We start from the raw sequence: 6,000 nt of genomic DNA, 5'->3' as shown, positions 1-6,000 counted from the left end.
TTGTGTGCTTCATTGCTCTGGGGACTGTAGAACACGAGAGTCGAGCTCAAAACCTACAAGTCCCGTGTATCCTTGCGAGGAAAACGCTTTGCTACGATTTTACCGTCCAATAGAAAACAAGCGGGGCGGTTCGCGCGAGTGCAACAGCCAATCAGCGCGCGCGCTGTCCTCAGTGGGCGGTTTTGTGTATCCTTCAGCCCGTTTCAGAAAGAGAGAGGATTATTACACAGAGAAAACGAGTGCGACTGACGAGCGATTTGTCGGATTCGCATCCCGACACCTTTCCTATATTTTCGGACGACGTTTCCAGCATCGATCATCGATGATTTGTCCAATGGATTACTAATTTAACGGAGGAACACCGCGACCTGTCTTCTACATCAGGTAGGACATTATGTTGACCAGATAAAGTCTTAATGGAGACGGAGATCGAAAGAAAACTAAGCTGCATCGAGCCTCAATATTGAACTAAATGATCCCCCCATGACGTTATATGCGAGGATGTAATTTAATCGTTGTGTTTTGACAACGAGACGTAGCCTTGTTTTCACAGAAAATGGCTTTACGATGTAAATGGTGCATCTAAACAGCGGGGGACTTTTTGTTCGCCTTTATTAGTTTGTTATTAGCAACTTCGGGCTTCACTTGTACCAGCAGATGTTGTGTTGGAATTCGCCAAAAGACTCGAGCACTTTTCTGTTCGCTGCTCGCCATCAAATAGCTGATGTGGGGGGAAACACTGCCTTGTTGGGTCCCTTACGTAAGGCTTTGTGCGATCCGAAGAGATATTTAGACGGAATAAGCGATGAAATCTGACAGGACGAATGTATGCATTGTGATTTTTATTTGTGTGTGTGTGTGTGTGTGTGCAGCGGCTGAAATCTTTGCTCTTCGGAAACTCTCCTGTGATTGTGATGCGAATGAATCAACATCGTTGCAGTTTTCATCTTAATATCATCGCGAATTTAGGTGTTTATTCTGAGCCGTGGATCGTTTCGGAGCGTGAGCCGAAATGGCTGGCGAGGCACGCTGTAGTTTCCCCAGCAAGCCCGTTTTCATCTCTAGTCGCAACGGAGACTGTTAACGTTACATTTCACACTGATAATCGGTTGTGTCGACGGCACGGACGTTACAGTCCGAACGCGACAGTTATTGTTTGGGGTGACATTGTCATTAGGGCTCAACGCGACGCGTTTGTTTTTCATTCAATTGAAGTGATGATGAGGATGATGATGATGATGATGTCGAAGGAAAACAAGTCTGATTTCCCCGATCGGAGCAAGTTGTTTGGGTTGACCTTGTTCGGGAAGGCTCATTGTGTTGTTTGTTGAGCGTGTTGCACACCAGCCGTCAGCATTTTGTAGCGTTGTCTCCTCCACATAAACACCAAAAAGCGTGTCAGTTCTTTGTGATTTTACCGTCTTGCTTTTCTCCATCGGGACGGGTTGGCTTTATAGTCGAAATAGCAATGTCGCCGTCGTCCCACTTCTCGAAGTCGACATGGCTCGCAATAATAGAAGTGGGGCGGCGGATTTAGCTCCTTTGTACAGTTAAACCAGCGCTGAACGTCGCAATGATAAAAATGTCGATGTCAAGCGACTGCAGTTGTGTGGCACAGAAATGGCGTCATAATGCTGTAGCGCAGTCGACATTACGCGAACCCGCGCACGCAGACTCCTGTAGTTTATCAAAGCGACATTAACTTTCTCTCACAGTTTAACTCTGCTTGTTTCACTCGATTGTAATGCTGACTCCTCAACTCCGAGAGTTCGCCTGCAGAAGCGAGGATCTCCTCGTTCGCTTCTGTGGTCAGGATCACGTTGAGTTCAAAGAGACACGAGGTCATTATATAAACACGTATGGCTTATAGATTGTTTTTGTGTCTAAATACCACACATATTCGTTATTTTACCGAGGTGTTATCAATGAATGGCTGTCTTTACTAATCACAACTGTCTCTCTGTCACAGCCAGGAGGGGAGCGGCCCGTCTTTGTTTTAGCCAATCAGAAACGCGCACTGTCTGTCAATCATTTTGTGCTGACACTACTGGCATGTCTGTGGTGGGCGGGGTTTCTGGCAGAGGGCGTGGGGATGAAGGGATGGGGGTTGGGTTAATTTAGTTAAGTCTGGTGGAAGTTAACAAATCGTCTCAAGTAGATCCCAGCACCGTGAGGAGTTTGCATGTTCTCCCCGTGTTTCTGTTTCAACCACCCCTGCTGAAAAATCCAGCTTAAACCAGCCTAGGCTGGTTGGCTGGTTTTAGCTAGTCGACCAGGCTGGTTTTAGAGGGGTTTTGGCCACTTCCAGGCTGCTTTCCAGCCATTTCCAGCCTGGTCTTAGCTGGTCAGGCTGGGAGATGACCAGCTAAAACCAGCTTGACCAGCCTAGCCAAACTGGGAGTCCAGCCAAAACCAGCTATATCCAGCTAAAACCAGGCTGGTCAAGCTGGATTTATCTGGTCATTATCCAGCCTGACCAGCTAAGACCAGGCTGGAAATGGCTGGAAACCAGCCTGGAAATGGCCCAAACCCCTCTAAAACCAGGCTGCTCAACCAGCTAAAACCAGCCAACAAGCCTAGGCTGGTTTAAGTTTGATTTTTCAGCTGGGAGGTTTTCCAAAGTCTGTGATTTGGTGAATTGGACAAAGTAAATTGGCCGTGGTGTATGAGTATGTGTGCATGAGAGGGTGTATGGGTGTTTCCAAGCACTGGGGGATAACGAGTTAGTGTACTTTTAGTGCTGGGTTGGTGGTTCATTCCGCTGTGGTGAGCCCTGATAGATCAGGAACTAAGCCGAAAGAAAGTTACTGAGGGAAATCACACCACTTATTAGGTTGCTTTCACATTTGGTTCAATTGCCTGGTCCGAACCCAAGTTCGAATGTCCCCCTTGCCACCTTCTCGGCTAGTTTGTGTTCACACTCTTCTTTTTTCTGAACCCCGGTACGGTTGGGTCAACAAGCTGCTGTTGTGTGGGTAAAGTCTAGACCGGATACGTGGCCGGCTGGAACGCGTTATGCACATTAGTATAGCAGCATTTTTTAATGACACTGTATAAAAATAATTAATATTTTTACAGTCATGTGACGATTGGGGTGGGAGTAGGCGTTAAAAAATACAATTTATTGGGTAGTTTAGTTGATAACAAATACTCAGTACAACTACTGTTTTTACGTTACAGTGACGGTTGAATTGTAGGGTTGGGGTGGGGGTAGACGTTAATAAAATACAATAAAGGCGAAATTTCATAAATAATATAAATAATTCTCGTTACTTCCGGCCGTATCCATATCCGATCTAGCAACAACCTGTTGTGTGTACAGCTGTTGTTAGGTGATGGCCACGAAAGCGAAAGCAACAAAATTTGTTGGCACTAAGAAGGAACATATAAACATTAGCCTCTTTAACACATACAGACCTTACCGTAAAATTACCGTCAATTTTCCGGAAAGGTTTGTGGGAACATGCCTTTTTTGAAAATACCGGTAAATCCGTTCCGGCTATTTTCCGGAAAGAGAAGTTGTAAAATTACCGGGAAGGAAGATTGCCAGAAAGAACGTGTTCACGTCTAGACTGTGCTGACATGAGACATCTACTTTAGCCTATCAGAACAGTCGGACGCATTCACGTCCGCGCTGTTTATGTAAATAAAAGTCTTTAAATATTTTTTCATACACATTTAGCTTCTAGATGTTAGTCAGATAACGTTTATATGTTACTTCTTAATGCCAACCGTGTAAATAATTATCGTTAAGATGCTAACGATAAGCTGTTGTTTGTTTACCTTCAAGCTCTGCTTCTTTCAGTTGCTTGACACGTCACGTTTGCCCATAAAGCAGCCCATGAGCGCCAACACACACACATATCATGTACATCTCGACATGTGAAAGTGTTCCTCCATATTTTCATCGAAGTTGTTCACAATACTGATCCATCCACAGAGTTTGTAATTTAGTCAAATGTTTACAAATACAAGCGCAGCCGTTTAGAGCTCATTTCTAGTTAATAATGTAAGAATTTACCAGTATTTTGGAATGGATGTGTGAACGGTCTTTTCCGGAAAAATTCCGTAACGTCCTCGCCTGTGTGAACAGCGCTTTTTTAAATTTACCGGTAAAGTCGTTCCGGAAATTTTCCAGATGTTTAACGGTATCACTGTGTTAACGGGGCTATTATCTGACTAACAATCAGCAGCTAAATGTATCTGGAGAGGGATTTACAGCCATTTATTTTCATAAACAGTGCGGATGTGAATGCGTCTGATTGGTTGAAGTAGACATCCATGTCAGCACGTTCCAAATGTAAACGCACTCTTTCCGGCAATTTTCCTTTTGCTTTCACACTAAGCAGCATTCTGGGAATCTACCGGAGATGTTACAACTTCTCTTTCCGCAAAATTGCCAGAACGAATTTACTGGTATTTTCAAAAATGGCTTGTTCACACTTGATCCCCTTATCAGCAATTTTACTGAAAAGTCTGTGTGTGTGAAAGGGGCTATAATCACTATATTTACTCTGGCTCAGTCCCGCTTGTCACCAAGGTAAAGTTAGGCGATACACAAACACATGCACACCTCTTTCAGGCGGACTCGGGTAGGGTTCGCGGGTGTGTACCCGAGTTCAGAAGACATGGTTCACAATAGATAAATGTACCAAACTCTGACATCAAACGAACCCGGTTGCGGACCAAAAGTGCTAGTGTGAAAACACCCTTATGCTTCGTTCAGACAAAACGCGGATGAAGCATCAAGCGCGAGTGATTTAATTAAATTAAATTCATCTTTATTTGTATATTGCTTTTTTACAATGTAGATTGTGTCAAATCAGCTTAACATAGAAGATTAAAATAATTTTAAACGGTGTCTGTCCAGTTTTCAGAGTTGAAGTTCAGTTCAGCTCAGTGTTTTAATATTCACTGCTGAGTCCAAACACTGAAAAGTAAATCCATCTACAAGTCCCGAACTATGCAAGCCGATGGCGACAGCGGCGAGGAAAAATCTTCACCAATGGGCGAAAGTAAAGGGGAAAAAAAAAACTTTGGGAGAAACGGGGCTCTGTTGGGCATGACCGTTTCTCATATGGCAAAACGTCTTGTGGAGATTTATATGTTAAGTCAATGCAAAGATGCGAATAGACAACCTGATACATGCAAATGAAGCGGCGCTAATTGAGCGTTTTGCGCGATTGAAGCGCTTAACACGCGTTTCTTGTCAATCGTTCGTGTTGGAAAAACTAAACTTCGGTGGAAATTTGCGTTAACTTTTGCGTTAAAATTTGCGTTAACTGCGTTAACTAATCAGGAGCTTGCTGTTGTAGGGTAGTGATAATGACGTAGCTCCTGCATTTGGTGTCCCGAGGGAAAATCCTCTTGCCGACACCGGACAACAGCTCATCGAACTGGCCTCGGCTCAGTCTGAAGCACCGCTGAAAGAAAGCCTCCATCATCCACTTACAGTTTCTCGAGGAGCTGATGAACTCTCAGGGCTGGGTGCACCTCAGAATAGATCTAGTGGACTCAGTCTTATATTAAAATCGGCGCATTGGTGTCCACGTACGTACTCATTGAAAGTGCCAGATGATGTCGCAAGCTTTCAGAGACAGTGCATTCCTCTGCCTTTGAGCCCTCAAATGTGTCATTAAGTTTGACGTGTTTTCCCCTTACACGCAACTTTTGTAAAACATCTGCTTCACGTTGCTTTGTCAGAGTCCTTGCTTGTAAAATACGTTTAGTTTAAGCAAATTTGTTGATCCGAAGAGAGTCGCTCTCGCTCACCGAATGCGCTGTACTGCGTGTGTCCATTCCCTAAGCAACAAGAACAAACGCCTGACATCGCCTGCCTGTATTTCTCAAAGTTGTTTAGAATTAAATGTTTAGAGATGGTGTGATGACGCGTACCTGTGTGTGCCTTTGATGCACCCCTTGATGCTTCTTGCGTTCTTGTCAAAACACCAGTAGGAACGAAATTAGGCACCAAAATTCATATGCTTCAAATACAAGTAT

At 44.2% G+C, this 6,000-nt stretch overlaps 1 protein-coding gene across 8 annotated transcripts in view; it reads left to right on the top strand.

Annotated features, from left to right (window-relative positions):
• The first annotated feature begins 221 nt into the window (after positions 1-221).
• arid4b (AT-rich interaction domain 4B) overlaps positions 222-6,000 on the top strand; it is a 137,777-nt gene continuing 131,998 nt past the window's right edge. For all 8 annotated transcript variants that reach the window (XM_073920338.1, XM_073920337.1, XM_073920334.1 and 5 more), the window contains exon 1: positions 222-384. The gene's annotated coding sequence lies outside the window, so the exon portion shown is untranslated. The remainder of the gene's footprint in view (positions 385-6,000) is intronic.

Source organism: Danio rerio, chromosome 13 (genome assembly GCF_049306965.1).
Source record: "Danio rerio strain Tuebingen ecotype United States chromosome 13, GRCz12tu, whole genome shotgun sequence".
Lineage (NCBI taxonomy): Eukaryota > Metazoa > Chordata > Actinopteri > Cypriniformes > Danionidae > Danio > Danio rerio.
The sequence above is the reverse complement of the archived record's forward strand: the minus strand, read 5'-3'. Positions and strand labels throughout refer to the sequence as shown.